Below are 16200 nucleotides of genomic sequence, written 5' to 3'. Positions count from 1 at the left end.
GAGTGCATGAAATAGACAAGTGTGTTCATGAGTGAAGGCCCAGTATCTGAACAATGTCATTTCTGTACAGATTTTAGCCTCTCTGTTTAATGCAATCTAAATAAAAATTACTGTAGACTTTTTCGTGAGAAACTGATTATAGAATGGAGTTGTAGTATTTTATTAGAGAAGCTGGGCATAAGCCGAGCGTGGTGGCGCACGCTTGTAATCCCCGCGCTTGGGATGCTGAGACAGGAGGTTCGCACAGGTTCGAAGCCAGCCTCAGCTACTTAGTGAGGCGCTCAGCAACTTAGTGAGACCCTGTTTCCAGATAAAGTATAAAATAGGTCTGGGAGTATAGCCCAGAGGTAGAAAGCCCCTGGGTTCTACCCCCAGTACCACCAAAAACCAAAAAGAAGAAGCTGGGCATGGTGGGCATGCTTGTAATTCCAGTACTTGGGAGGCTGAGACAGGAGGATCAGGGTCTGTGGCTACTTTCAGCTACATAGTGAGGTCCTTTACAACTCAATGAAACCCTTTTTCAAAATAAAGATTTTAAAAAAATAGGACTGGGGGTAGCTTGGGGGTAGAATGGCCCTGGGTTTCATCCCTAGTACTGCAAAAAAAAAAAAAAAGTGAGTTGGTCTTAATGTGTTATAAAACAGATACTAAGTTGTTGTAAATAAATCGTAAGCTGAGCGTGGTGGTGTGGTGGGCACACTTGTAATCACAGTACTTGGGAGGCTGGGACAGGAGGATCTCAGGTTTGAGGCCAGCCTTAGCAACTTAGCAAGACCATCTCAAAATAAAAAATAGGGCTGGGGATGTAACTCAGAAGTAGAATCCCTCTAGGTTCAAATCCTGATTTTATTGCCCCCTGAAAAAAATGTATGTAGTTGACCAAGAAAAAAATTCCATAGATGAACCAGGAGTGGTGGCGCATGCTTGTAACCCCAGTACTTGAGAGGCTGAGACAGGAGGATCGCAGATTGATTCAAAGTCAGCCTCAGCTATTTAGTGAGGCCCTTCATAATTTAGTGAAACCCTGATTCAAAATAAATAATAAGCCGGGTGTGGTGGCGCACGCTTGTAATCCCAATGCTTGGGAGGCAGAGACAGGAAGATTACGCAGGTTCTAAGCCAGCCTCAGCTGGCTTAAGAGACCCTGTTTCTAAATAAAATATAAAATAGGTCTGGGAGTGTAGCCCGGAGGTAGAAGGCCCTTGAGTTCCATCCCCAGTACCACCAAAAATAAATAAATAAATAAATAAATAAATAAATAAATAAATAAATAATAAAAAATAGGATTGGTAGCAGACAGCCTCAGCTACCTAGTGAGGCCCTTCACAACTTAGTGAGACCCTATTTCAAATTAAAGAATAAAAAATAGGTCAGGGGGTCTAGATCAGAGGTCAAATGCTCCTGGGTTCCATCCTCAAACCCGCAAAAAATAAATTAATTAATTAATTAAATAAATAAATAAATAAATAAATAAATAAATATGGGGATGTAGCTTGGAGGTAGAATGCCCCTGGGTTCAATCCCCAGTACCACAGAAACAAATGATAAATAAATAAATAAATAAATAAATAATACAAAATAGGACTGGGATGTAGCTCGAGGTAGAATACCCCTGGGTTCCATCCCCAGTGCTGCAAAAAAAAAAAAAAAAAAAAGCCACAGCTTAGTCCAGAAACATCAGTGTTTTAATGTAGGACCTTAAGATTGAACCCTTCGGTGATCAGGAGATGCAGGCCGGGAATAAGATTTTACCGCCCAGCACCTGCAGTACACAGCGCCCCTGGAGGCCGTGCACAGAGGTCAAGGTACTGGCTGGGGACGCTCCTGGGCCAACACCATCAAGGGTCCAGGCGCTGTCCAAACACATCTACCACAGGCAGTTCAGCTAGAGGCTCGTAGGTCGAGCACACAGAGTTCACGTGCTGAGAGGTGGTCTGCACGGTCAGCGGGGGGGCTAGTCAGGCTGCATCTAGCTGCCCACGGGGAGGTGGTCACCAGGGAGCAGCTGTATAAATCTGGGTGTACCACATGAGGAGCTGGGCGGAGCACAGGACTGGAGACTGCCGGTGGTGGTGCCGGGGACTGAGCCTGCTCGTGGTGTGAACAAGGCCTGTTTCCTATTTATATTTCAAATGAGGAGGGAGTATACAGTCATTAGAATTCACTACAGTAGGGCCAGGCGTGGGGCTGCACGCTTGTAATCCCAGCATTTGGGAGGCTGAGACAGGATCACAGTTCATGGACAGCCTCAGCTACTTAGTGATGTCCTTTACCACTCACTGACACCCTGTTTCAAAATAAAGAATAGAAAATAGGGCTGGGGGTGTGCTTCGAGGTAGAATGCCCCTGGATTCCATCCCCAGTACCATAAAAAAAAAAAAAAAAGAATTCACTGAAGTTGTAGCTGGGTGTGGTAGCACGCACCTGTACCCAGTACTTGGAGTCTGAGACAGGAGTGCAGGTCTAGAAACTTGGCAAGACCCTGTTTCGAAATAAAAATTTTTTATTTTTTTTCAGGAGGCCAGGAATTTTTTTTGGGGGGGGGTACTGGGGTTCCTGGAAACCCTTCTACTTCCGGGCTACACTCCCAGACCTATTTTATACTTTTTTTTATTTGGAAACAGGGTCTCTTAAGCCAGAGCGGCTGGCTTCAAACTTGTGCTATCCTGTCTCTGCCTCCCAAGCGCGGGAATTACAAGTGTGCGCCACCACGCCCGCCTGCCAGGAAGTTTTTATTGACAAACGGACATATAAGAGAGGGAAACACAGGGCTGCAAACTAAAGCCAATAGCAGCAAGGGCTCTGTGGGCCAGGAACACTGCATCCTGGAACCTCACATTCTCCCCCTGTAGACACACAAAGCTGGGGGGGGGGGGCAGTGGCTCTGGGGTCCCAGAGAGTAAGAGGATACATGGTGCCTCATTATGAGCAGCAGGATAAGGAGGTGTAACAGAGGGCAGGTCCACCACTGCCCGAGACCACCTCCTCCTCTCAGAGCCAGAACCAGGCGAAGGACCGAGCCTCCTAGAATCTTGTAATCAGCTGCTGTCTTCTCATCATTCATCTGTTTGCCACTGTAGATGAGCTGCTGCTGCTGTGGGGGATTCCTTCTTTCTCCTCCACATGCTCCTTAATTCGCTCCACCTTGTCTGTGGGTTCACTGTCAATCTCGAGTTTCTTCCCGGTCAGCATCTTCACTTTAATTAGCATCTTCTTCCCAGATAGGAGCTCCAAGCAGATAAATCAAGGCTTCTCCACTGTGGTGGCCGCGGCCACTTCCCCGCCCTCCCAAGTAAAAATTATTCACAAATGCTGGGGCGAGTTGGGTGTGGCACACGCTCACCAGTACTTGGGAGAATGAGACAGGAGGATCGCAGGTTCTCAGCCAGCCTCAGCTACTTAGTGAAGCCCTCTGTAACTTAGTGAAACCCTGTTTCAAAATAAGAAATAAAACCGGGCTGGGAGTGTAGCTCGGAGGTAGAATGCCCCTGGGTTCCATCCCCAGTATCTCAGACTGTAAGTGCTGGGGCATGGCTCAGAGGTTTGACACCCCTGGGTTCAATCCTTATCCAATACCCCAACACACAGGCACACAAATTTTAGCTGGAATTTACTTATTAAGTGTTTGGGGTTTTTGTTAGTTTTGTTTTTTGGTGTTACTGGGCATGGAACCCAGGAACTTTCTACCTCCAGGCTACACTCTCAGGCCAATTTTTTAAATATTTTATTTGTAAACAGGGTCTCACTAAGTTGCTGTTGGTCTCATTAGTTGCTGAGAGCCTCGCTAAGTAGCTGAGGCTGGTTTCGAACCTGCACGGTTCTCCTTTCTCAGCATCCCGAGTACTGGGATTACAAGCATGCGCCACCACGCCCAGCTCTTAGAGTTTTCTGAATGTTTATTATCCGCCAGGCTGTGTTCTGTGTCTTGAGGATAGATGGCAGTGAGGCTGTTGATCGTGCAGAATATGGCACACTCCAGTGCTGAAATGCCACCGCCCCCGTGAACTGGTCGCAGGATTGCTGCCCTGCATGCTCAGACCCCTCCTTGGAAAAGAAACATCAGAAAGCCGTCTGCCTTGCTGGCCGCACATCCCCTGCTGGCCTCTGAGGGCGCTGCACACTCTCCATCGTGGCAGAGCCGGGCGGGCGCTGCTGTCTCCGTTCCTTTCAGTGCAGCAGCAGAGTTGGACACACAGTGAGCCCTGTGAGGGTCTCGGGAGCTCACCACCTGCTTACAGAGGCCAGGAGGCGCGCTCTTTTCTTTTTCTTTCTTTCTTTCTTGTGGTACTGGGGTTGAACCCAAGGGCCTTCTACCTCACCTCCTCCTCTTGTGAGGAAGCAGAGTGGCTGCCCTCCACGAGCTCCGCCTCTTCTCTGGCCTCACCAGGCTCGCTGCCAGGCCCTTCCAGGAGGAAAACCTGTGCATTTTTCTTTCAACCAAGAATTGGTTTTTCTTGCCTCTCTTTTTTATTTCTGACTTTATTAGGTTCTGATTGAGCACTTAGGCCTAAAAGCTTCCTGAAAAATTTGTAGCCAATTAGGTGTCAGTTCTGGTAAATGTCCTAAGAACATACTCAAGTTTTACGTTCTGTGTATGAGGATGTATGATTCACTCTTCTGTGTCCTGACCTGGTATGCTCTGTGGGAGAAAGCAGTGGCATCACATCATACACAAGTGGGCTTTTTTTTCTTTTTTCTGGTGACACTGAGGATTGAACCCAGGGCTGTTCTGCCACTGAGCTATACCCCAGTCCCATCTTTGTGAAACAGGGTCTTGTTTAGTTGCCCTGGCAGGCCTCAAGTTTGCAGTCCTCTGGTCTCAACCTCCCAAGTATTAGGATTAGAGACAGGCACCTTAGTGTTCACCTGTGTTCTTTTTCCTTTTTTCTTTTTTTGTGGTACTGGGAATTGATCCTAGGGACATTCTACCTCCAAGCTACACCCCCAACCCTATTTTTCTTTTTGTAACCGTCTCACTATGTTGATGAGAATCTCACTCACTCCTTGCTGAAGCTATCCTTGAACCTGTGACCCTCCTGTATAAGCCTCCCAAGTACAGGGATTACAAGCATGTTATTTAATGAATTTTTTTCTCATCGATTTAGAAGTTATGCTACAACTTTCCATCTCATTAATTTTTTTTTAAGTACTAGGAATGGAACCAAGGGGCATTCTACCTCCGAGCTACACCCCCAGCCCTATTTTTTAGTCTTTTCTGTTTTTTTGTTTTGTTTTGTTTTGTTTTTTGGTGGTACTGGGGTTCCTGGAAGCCCTTCTACCTCCGGGCTACACTCCCAGACCTATTTTTACATTTTTATTTGGAAACAGGGTCTCCTAAGCCAGCGCGCGCGGCTGGCTTCGAACCTGCGCGATCCTCCTGTCTCTGCCTCCCAAGCGCGGGGATTACAAGTGTGCGCCACCACGCCCGGCTAGTCTTTTCTGTTTTTGAAATAGGGTCTCACTGAGTTGCGAACCCAAATGCTGGGATGACAAGTGCGCCTACCACGCCTGGCTGGATAGTAACTCTTTATCTATGGTGGGGTTTTTCTGTTTTGGTTTGGTTTTGGTTTTGTGTTTGGTGGTACTGGGGTTCCTGGAAAACCCTTCTACCTCCGGACTATACTCCCAGACCTATTTTATATTTTTTACTTGGAAACAGGGTCTCTTAAGCCAGCGAGGCTGGCTTCAAACCAGCACAATCCTCTTATCTCTGCCTCCCAGGCACGGGGATTACAAGTGTGCGCCCCCACGCCCAGCACTATCTATGATTTTTAAATGTTTTCTATTCCTGTAGTATTCAGTCATTAGACACAACATAGGTTATCTCTTTCACTCTGTTGATTGTGTCCTTTAATGCATACAATATTTTGGTTTTGCCACAGTTCAGTTTGTCTGGGTTCTTTCTGTTGTTGTTTCCCATGCTTTTGGTGTCATGTCCAAGAGGTCATCATCAAACCCGCTGCTGTGGAGCTGTTCACTTATGTTTTCTTCTAATAGGTTTATATACTTAGGTCTTCTATTTTATTCTGATTTATTTTTAGTCAATATTTTGTATGTTTGTGTTACTAGGGATTGCGCCCAGAGTCAGTCTACCTCTAGGCTACACCTCTAGTCCTGGTGTTTTTTTTGTTTTGTTTTGTTTTGTTTTGTTTTTGGTGGTACTGGGGTTCCTGGAAGCCCTTCTACCTCTGGACCACACTCCCAGACCTATTTTTTATTTTTGGAAACAGGGTCTCTTAAGCCAGCACGGCCGGCTTAGAACCTGCGCGATCTTCCTGTCTCCACCTCCCAAGCGCGGGGATTACAAGTGTGTGCCACCACGCCTGGCTAGTCCTGTATTTTTGTATTATTATCTTTTTGTGGTACTGGGGATGGAACCCAGGGACTTTCTACCTCTAGGCTACACTCCCAGACCTATTTTATATTTTATTTGGAAACAGGGTCTCACTAAGTTGCTGAGAGCCTCACTAAATAGCTGAGACTGGCTTTGAATTTTCACGATCCTCCTGTCTCAGTCTCCCAAGTACTAGGATTATAAGCATGCATCATTACTTTCGTGTTAATTTTAATTTATGCTCATATAAGGACTCGGGTTCATTATTTTGCATGTGGATAGCCAATTTTCTAAGTCATTTGTTGAAAAGACTTTTTTCCTATTGGCACTCTTGTCAAAAGTCATTTTAGTTAGCCGGGCGTGGTGGCACACGCTTGTAATCCCCGTGCTTGGAAGGCAGAGACAGGAGGATCGCACAGGTTCGAAACCAGCTGTGCTGGCTTAAGAGACCCTGTTTCCAAAAATAAAAAATAGGTCTGGGAGTGTGGCCCGGAGGTAGAAGGGTTTCCAGGAACCCCAGTACCACCAAAAAAAAAAAAAAAAAAGTCGTTTTAGATAGAGGAAGATGGAGGCGGCCACAGTCACAGTGGCAATGGCATCCACGGTCACAGTGGCAACTGCGGCCACCAAAAAGGACATGCATTCCTCGGAGAAGCCCTGGACATCAGATTTTGGTTTAATATCTGATTGGGACAACTTAAGGAGACATTTCTAGCCATGACTTCCTATCTAGAATACAGGAGAGAGTGGATAATGGTGGAATTAGATGACAAGGAGGTGCCTGCCACGCAAGTGATTTTTGGAAGAACATCCCAGAAGAGATGAGAGAAAAGACCACTTCAGCCACGCATGCTGGGGAACTCTTAACAACATACCTTGTAAGAAAAATGATCTGGACGTAGCGCAGGGAGCCGAGCAGTACCGAGCAGGAAGCCGAGCCGCACGTCCGGGGCATTCAGCGCGCCTGGGTACCACGCTCCTCTATGCTGCGCTGGGGGCCAGGATGTGCTTGAAACAGCAGATCCTGCTGTTTCATTATATACTAAATAATGGATAACTATTATAAGCTCTATTTTATAATTGTCACAGTCACTTCGTGAGTTGGTTGTTATTCTCTCTGTAAAATAGGTGAGTGAATGGAAGGACTCAGAGCCTAAACAACTTGATGTGGGCACATATCTAGCAGTTAGTTTGGTAAATGATCCTGGGGAAAAGGATTTGGGGAAGTAATATAGTGAGGAGAAGGAAGCCAAATAAAATATGCTATTATTGATGTATATATAGATATACTAGAGAATTCCAGATAGGAGCATATATCCAGAATACAGCAGGATCTGCTGTGCTTGAAACAGCAGATCATACAGTGAGGCTGTGGGCCTCCACACATGAAGGAGACATAAAATTCATTGCTGCTGAGTGCTCGATCTCACAACCTCTTCAAAACATACATACTGTCTTCTCTTGTTAAAAAAAAATATTGGAGAGCCAGGTGTGGTGGCGCACGCTTGTAATCCCTGCGCTTAGGAGGCTGAGACAGGAGGATTGCACAAGTTCAAAGCCAGCCTCAGCTACTTAGTGAGGCTCTCAGCAACTTAGTGAGACCCTGTTTCCAAATAAAAAAATATAAAATAGGTCTGAGAGTATAGCCTGGAGGTAGAAAGCCTCTGGGTCCCACCCCCAGTACCACCAAAAATATATATATATATTGGAGAGGGCCGGGCGTGGTGGCGCACGCTGGTAATCCCCGTGCTTGGGAGGCAGAGACAGGAGAATCGCGCAGGTTCGAAGCCAGCCGCGCGCGCTGGCTTAGAAGACCCTGTTTCCAAATAAAAATGTAAAAATAGGTCTGGGAGTGTAGCCCGGAGGTAGAAGGGCTTCCAGGAACCCCAGTACCACCAATAAGTAAATAAATAAATAAATAAATAAATAAATAAATAAATAAATTGTAGAGGGGTCAAGATGGTGGCAGCGGCAGCCAGGATTCAGGAGATGCAGACAAATCCTAACCAGTCCACCTTGAACTTCTGGAAAAAAATCTGCGAAGGAGGACTGCTCCTGCCGCACATGCTTAAGAATTCTGGACATCATACCATGTAAGGAAGGAGCTCAGAGAAGAACCAGGAGGAAGGTAGGGGCGACGGAGGGCAGTATTTGGGAGAGACAGAGATCTGACCCAATCCACCTTGATCTTTTGGAGAAATTGCCCCAAAGGTAGAATGCTACCGCCACGCATGCTCAGGAATTCTGGACAACATGCTGTGTGGGAAAAATGTTTGGGAGAGAATTGAGATGGTGGAGGCAGCCCCAATGGTGTTGGCCAGTATTTGGGAGAGGCAGAGATCTGATTCAAGCCACCTTGATCTTTTGAAGAAATAGCCCCAAAGGTAGAATGCTACCACTGCATGTGCTCGGGAATTTGGGACCACATGCTTTGTGAATAAGGTGCTCGGAAGAGAACCGAGATGGGTGTGGCAGCGGCAGTGGTGGTCAGTATTTGGTAGAGGCAGAGATCCAATCCAGTCCTCCTTAAAATTTTAAATAAATGTCCTCAAAGGTAGATTGCTACTGCTGCACATGCTCAGGAGTTCTGGAAATCATACTGTTGGGGAAAGGTGTTCAGGAGAGAACCAAGATGGCGGTGGTGGCAGTGGCGTGGTGGTGACCAGTATTTGGAGGGATAGACAGATCCAGTCCAATCCACCTTGAACTTTTGAGGAAATCTTCCCAAAAGTAGACTGCTCCTACCACACAAGCTCGGGGATTCTGGACAACATGCTAAGTGGAAGGGTTTGGGGGGTTTCAGAGGGAGCACTGCATAGCCAGGATGGGCAGCCATGCTACATGTTGTGGTAGATATCAGCCCTCATGGCCACCACGCTCCTCTCTGCAGAGCGGGAGACCAGGGTGCATGTGGAGCAGAAGAGCCTGCTCTCCGAAGTGAAGCTGTGGACCTCTGCCTTTGAGGGAAGACAGAATTCATTGCCACTAGGTATTTGGGGTCCCAGCTTTTGGAAAATACATGTACTCTTTCTCATATTTAAAAAAAAATGGAAGAATGACAAGCGTGGTGGCACATGCTTGTATTCCCCGCACTTGGGAGGTGGAGACAGGAGGATTGCGCAGGTTCGAGGCCAGCCTCGCTGACTTAAGATACCCTGTTTCCAAATAAAACTATAAAAAAAAATAGGTCTGGGAGTGTAGCATGGAGGTAGAAGGGTTTCCAGGAATTTCAGTACCACCAAAAAAAAAAAAAGGAAGAAAAAAGGGAACATCTGTAGATGACCTGCTCATAGTGACAGAGACCTGAGCCCGATGCACAGCAATGCCGGGGCCGGGGCCTCTGAGGCCAGGATGGGAGCCTGCCATGCAGTGAGGCCTGTGCTGGGACAGCGAGGCCAGGACCAGAGCCTGCTGAGGAGTGAGGCCGGTGCCAGGGCCAACAAGGCCAGGATCGGAGCCTGCCGAGGGGTGAGGCCGGTGCCGGGGCCAACAAGGCCAGGATCGGAGCCTGCCATGAGGCAAGGCCAGTACTGGAGCCAGTAAGGCTGGGATCAGAGTCTGCCGGGTGGCCAGGCCGGTGCCAGGGCCTTCAAGAGTGGGTTCAGAACTTACAGTGCGGCATACACAGAGAAATATCACTGAAAATTAAAAATCACATGCTTTCCCTAATATGCAAAAACTAGGAAGAAATGGGTAATAGGAGATCTAGTTGAAGAAAGGGCCCTGTGGAGGAGCAATTAAGGTGACCAATCCGAGGGGATGGGATGGGGGAAGATGGGATCTCTTTAAAGCACATGATGTACGTAAACAAATATATCAAAGTCAATCACTAAATCAAGCATGGGATTGAGGGAAGGGGAGGAATGGGATGGGGATCGGATAAAGACTAATTGAATGATGTGTGCTTGTATATCCTCACAAGTCTTGTATTCCATTGAGGTGTTTGACTACAATGCACCAATAAAAATATATTAAATTTAAAAATTTTTATTAAAAAAAGTCATTTTATTGCTGGGTGTGGTGGCACATGCCTGTAATCCCCAGTGCTTGGGAGTCTGACACAGGAAGTTCGAGGACAGCCTCAGCACGTAGAGAGATCCTGTTTCAAACTAAAAATAGGGCTGGGGGTATAGAGTGAAGGTAAAATGCCTCTGAGTTCAATGCCCAATACCAAAAAAAGTCATTTGATCATCAGATATAGTGGCACTTGCCTATAATTGCAGCTTCTTGTGAGACTGAGGCAGGAGGATCACAAGTTCTAAGCCAGGCTCAGCAACTTAGCAAGACCCTGTCTCAAAATGAAAAATAAAATAGGTCTGGACAGGTAGCTCAGAGGTAGAATGCCCTGGGATTCAATCTCCAGTACAAAAAAAAATGTTCTCCCTTGACCTTCCATCCCTGCCCGTAATCCCTTCATAGTACTTAATAGGGTTGTGTTCTCATAAATTTTTTTTTTTTTTGGTGGTACTGGGGTGGAACCCAGAGGCTTTCTACCTCTAGGCTATACTCCCAGACCTTTTTTGTATTTTATTTGGAAACAGGGTCTCACTAAGTTGCTGAGAGCCTCACTAAGTAGCTGAGGCTGGCTTTGAATGCGTGCGATCCTCCTGTCTCAGCCTCCCAAGCGCGGGGATTACAAGCATGCGCCACCACGCCCAGCTGTGTTCTCATAAATTTCTAATAACTGCCCTACTAGATGATAAGTTTTACTAGATTATAAGTTTTGCATGAAAGTAAAGATTCTTTGTGTCATACTCACTATGTATTCCCAGCCCTACCTTAGTGAGTGAGGTTTTGCTTTTCTGTTAACTCAGGGCAGTGAGGCACGTGAAGGGAGAAGTCCTTCGTGGTTCAACCCAGCTGAGGCTGTCCAGGTCATGCGCTACTGCTGCCTGCTGGCCCGGAGTGTCTCCAGCCAGGTGTCCACCAGGGACATCGGAGTCATCACACCCTACCGGAAGCAGGTACGCCGCTCAGATTGACCTCGTTCTGCCATCACTGTGACCCTGGTCCCTTGGTCTGCAGATTTCCATGGAAGGCAGAAGCAAGTTCGTTTTGAAAGACGGCAAGTTTTTCAAGAAGAATAAACATAAAGCTTAGACCACAGTCCATCTGTCTGAGTCAGTGCCTGCCTTTCTACAGCCAGAGTTGAGCTTGGCTTTTATGTTCTAAATGGATACGTCATTAGTGTCGATTTAAGAACGTGTGGGAGCCAAGCGTGGTGACTGACACTGATAATCCTAGTACTTTGGAGGCTGAGACAGAAGGATCACAGGTTCAAGCTAGCCTCAGCAATTCAGACTCTGCTTGAAAAGACACACACACACACACACACACACACACACACACACACACACACACCCCACACCCCCCCCCTATGATATTTGGCCTTTCAGGAACAAGCTTGCCAACCCAAGCTCTCAACTAGTGTTTCTCAAAGGGACCACTGTTGTCATTCTTGAAAGAGATGGTTCTCATTCCCTGGGATTCTTCCATATACATATGGAGGGTAGCATCACTAGTCCAGTAAGATCTTCATGTAATATTACACCCAGAAACTTCCATGTCTATGTACCTGCCCTGGAGCTTTGCCAGGGGTGGAATTTCAGTCCCTCAGCACGTGCCCCTGTGGTTTATGAACACAGGGAAGAAGCTGCAGGGAAGCAGACAGACAGTTGACCACATAGGTCATCTTCAGAACAGACACCCTTCATTGAGGGCAAGCTGAATGCACCACACTGCACAGAGCCCATCAAGAGCCCCTCTTAGCTGGGTATGATGGTTCATGCTCCTAAGTAATCCCGGTACTTAGGAAACTGAGACAGGAAGATCACAGGTTCAAGACTAGCCTCAGGTACTTAGTGAGGCTCTCCACAACTTAGTGAGACACTGTTTCAAATTTTTAAAAAATAGGTTTGAGCTTATAGATCAGAGGTAGAATGCCTTACTGCATCTACCTATAATCCCAGCACCTCAGGAGGCTGAGGCAAAACGATTGCAAGTTCCAGGCTAACATGAATAATTTAGTGAGACTCTCTTTCAAAATAAAAAGTAAAAAGGGCAGGGGATGTAGCTCAGTGGTAGTATGCATGCCCCTGGGTTAAATCCCCAGTACAACAAAAAGTCAGAAGAGGAGGAAGAAGTTGTTAACTTGCAGAAGCACACAGCTGGTCAGTGTTTGAGCTGTTTCTCCATCCTATGAGCTTTGGGGCCTGTGCCACACTGTGCTGTGGATGCAGAGCAAACCTCCAGCATAAGCAGCAGAGCTGTCTGCTCACGGACTTTGGCCTGTCTGGCTAGACTGTCTCCACGCTCAAATGTCTTCATGTTTCTGATTATTACTGAAGTTCCTTTTTCATATTTTCTTTTCCAATGGCCAAATTGTCTTTCTTATTTAAATCCCTTTACTCTCTCTTTTTTTGAAGTGGTAAATATAAGAAATCCTATCAACTAGAAATGAATGAAGAACCTGTGAGATTAAGAAAGACTCGCACTGTGTGGTTCAAGGCTGAAGCACTTCTTTTAGCGTTCTTGGAGGCAGCTCCACCAGCTACCAGCTCTTCACCAGTTCTTTCAGTCCGTGTGTTTTGGAGGAATGTCTTCTTTCCACTCTCATTTCTGAAGGGTGGATCTGCCGGCCACAAGCCCTGGGTTAGCACCTGTTTGATGCCCAAGCACTCCGTTGCTGGTGGGACCGCCGTGCTGCATCAGGAAGGCCCATCCTCTTGCTCCTCTCAGGGTTGGTCTTTGGGCTTGAGTGGTTTTCTGTGATGTCTGGCTGCAGATCTCTTGGAATTACTCTTCTGTGGGGTTTCTGAGCTTCTTAGATCTGCAGATTGGTTTTCATCAGATAAGTTTGGATCAGTGTTTGTTCACTGTTTTCTGCTCTGCTCTGCTCTTCTTGGAACTGCCTTTCACTCCTGTCTGATTTGTCCCACAGGCCCTCCGTTCCACAGCATGTATCATTTCTGTCGGTCTGTCCTAAGCTCACCCTCTTCTCCTTCTGCCATGTGGAATGTGACGTGGGCCATTTTAGCAAGAGACTTTCACCTGGCTCCTCGTTACAGTTTCTGGCCGCCCTGGGCATCACTGCGTATCGTGTCTGCCCATCTTTTTAACATGGCCTCCTCACTTCTTCGATACACGTGTACTGCATCTTTGAAGTCTTTGCTGAGCCTCATCTGGAAACATACCCAGTTCTGGCAGTGTCATGAGTGTAGGCCACACTTTTGGTTCTTTACATATCCTGTAATTTTTTGTTGAAAACTAGGTATTTCAGAAAGTATAGCAACTTTGGGTTCTGATTTTCCTTTTCATTGTTGTGGGGCTTTTTTTTTTTTTTTTTAAAGGTACATTCCCAGGTTGTGGAGGTGGTGGAGAGGGAGGTAGGTGGAGACTGAGGATTGAACCCACGGTCATTCTACCTCTGAGCTACATCCCTAACCCAAATTTATTTTTTATTTTAAAATAGGGCCTCACTAGCCCGGCATGGTGGCGCACACTTGTAATCCCAGCATTTGGGAGGCTGAGACAGGAGAATCGCGGTATGCGGCCAGCCTCAGCTACTTAGTGAGGACCTCCGCAACTCAGTGAGACCTTGTTTCAAAATAAAGAATAAAGACTAGGGCTGGGTGTGTAGACTGCCCCTGGGTTCCATCTCCAGTACCATTAAAAAAAATAATAAAAGAATAAAAATAGAGCTGGGGCTGGGGCTCAGAGGTAGAATACCCCTGGGTTCCGTTCTCAGTACCGCAAAAATAAATAGCTAGGGTGTCACTATATTGTTAAGACTGACCAAGAGCCTGTGCTCTTCCTGTCTCAGCCTCCCACGGCCTGGCCTTGCGGGCTGGAGCACCAGCACCATGTCCACCTTCCGTATTGTGTTTTATTCTTGCTCTCATCTTCGTTTTGCCTGAACTTATTGTATAATGCTTGTCTCTGGTATGTGGCAGCAGCTATCCCTGTGAGTTTTCTGTTACTTATGTTTGTATGTATGTATGTATGTATGTATGTATGTATGTATGTATTATAGTACTAGGGATTGAACCCAGGGCATTCTACCTCCAAGCTGTACTCCAGCCCTATTTTCTATTCTTAATTTTGAACAGAGTCTTACTAAGTAGCTGGGGCTGGCTGAGAACCTGCGATCCTCCTGTCCCGGCCTCCCAAGTCCTGGGGTCACGGGCATGCGCCACCTCGCCCGGCTTGTTTTCTGTTTTCAAGCCTGGTTTTCAGGCTGAGTTGGCTGGCCAGCAGGACAGCGGTGTGCTTCCTACCTTCGGCCAGTCAACTGCCATGCTGGCCCTGCGGCTCCGCTTGCCATCAGGTGTAGAGCTCAAGCTGCTGCGAGGCTTCCTGGTTGCCGCTTCCCTCCAGACCCTGGTGTCCTAAAGCCTTCGCCAGGAGCATGCTTGTCCCCACGCCACCCCAGGAGTGGAGCTCTCAGCCCTGCATGCCGTCTCTGAGGTCACTCGCCACTGTAGCCCACTCTGCCCAGGTGAGGCACCCCAACTGAAGCACCATAGGCTCCCATTTTTCTCACCCCAACTTGAGCAGTTTCAGGCTTTAACCTACACTGTATGTCTTTAGTTGACTTCCAGAGCACTGAAAGGTCTTCATCTTCTTTTTCTGGCTACATGGTTGCTTTCTGGGTAGTGGATTTGCCCGTCTGCTCACTCAGCTGTCATTACCTTGGCTGGGTACTAGCAGATGTCCAAAAGAATCAGCTCACATGACACCACACTGTCCTCGATGGCCCAGGACTCACTGGCCTCCCCGAGGCTCAGCCCTGGTGTCAGTCCTCAGGCCTGTTCTGGCCCCAGGATGCTTGAGGCTTCCGGGGCCTCTGTACCACCTCGGCCGCTGCGCAGCCTCCTGGGGTTAGCTCTTGTTTCAAGGTCTCTCCACTCAACTGGCAGGAGTCCACCACACTACCTCCTGTCCCCACTCTTCTTAGAGTCCAGCACAGATGGGCCTCTAGGCTCCTACACGAGTGACTCATTTGTCTGGCAAGAGCATCCGAGCAGTCAACAGTGATGGCAGATCCTGCTGGCAGGCTGAGGCCACCTCGGGAGCAGTGTCTCCAGCTCCCTGGAGGCACTGCAGCCTGGGTTGCAGTGCAGCCTGGGTTGTTCCAGAGCCCCTCCCTCTGGTCTCCGAAGCTCTGCCCCGCCTCCCCCACCCCATGGGGCCAACGGTGTGTGGTGCTCAAGAAGGCACATGGCGTGGCGTGATCAGGCAGAGCCCAGGTGCCTTGGCTCCATCTCTCTGCTGTCTGCTGTCAGGCTGTGACCCGCTGCCCTCGCTGTACTGCCCTGCAAGCTCTCCCTTGGCTTGCCGGTCTGGGTACAGGCACGAGAATCAGGCTTCTGCCGGTGGCTGGGGTGCAACTCACCAGGAGGCTTGCATGCTCTCCAGCATGATGTTGGGACCTTTTGTTCTACATTTCTTGCCACGTAAGGCTTTTCCTCAGGATGACAAGGGTGTTCGTGGCCAGGCTCCCACAGGTAGGCAGTCCACTGCCCTGCAGGGTCATGTGGGAGGGTGCCCGGGGCTTCCTTTGAAATCCTGGTGATCAAGAGCTACCTCACGATTCTCCTAAATGGCCTGTTCACATCTAATGCCCACTTAGTTGATCTTGAATGTTTTTTCCTGCAGTCTTTCCACATGTACTATGGATCTCAGACCCTTGGAGGTTGTGTTAGAGATATCATCTCAACTGCACCTGTGCCCTTGTTTAGGAACACTTTTAACTTTAATGTAGTAAAATTTATACAGAAGCTCCTTGTCTTATTGGGATTCACATCCTGATCATCCTATAAGCTGAAAACACATTCAGTGCTCTCACCTTCCTAGCATCATGGTGG

General features: G+C 47.6%; 1 pseudogene across 1 annotated transcript; it reads right to left on the bottom strand.

The window, feature by feature from the left end:
• Positions 1 to 1838: 1838 nt before the first annotated feature.
• Positions 1839 to 3210, bottom strand: LOC308270319 (ubiquitin-like protein NEDD8; annotated as a pseudogene). The gene is made up of 3 exons: positions 2912 to 3210; positions 2838 to 2846; positions 1839 to 1934 (listed from the first exon to the last, which is right to left on the bottom strand). The product of its transcript is annotated as a ubiquitin-like protein NEDD8 (transcript).
• Between the last annotated feature and the right edge of the window lie 12990 nt (positions 3211 to 16200).

This window comes from Muscardinus avellanarius, assembly GCF_963383645.1.
Source record: "Muscardinus avellanarius genome assembly, chromosome: 11".
Taxonomy (NCBI): domain Eukaryota; kingdom Metazoa; phylum Chordata; class Mammalia; order Rodentia; family Gliridae; genus Muscardinus; species Muscardinus avellanarius.
This window is presented reverse-complemented; position numbering and strand designations above follow the sequence as displayed.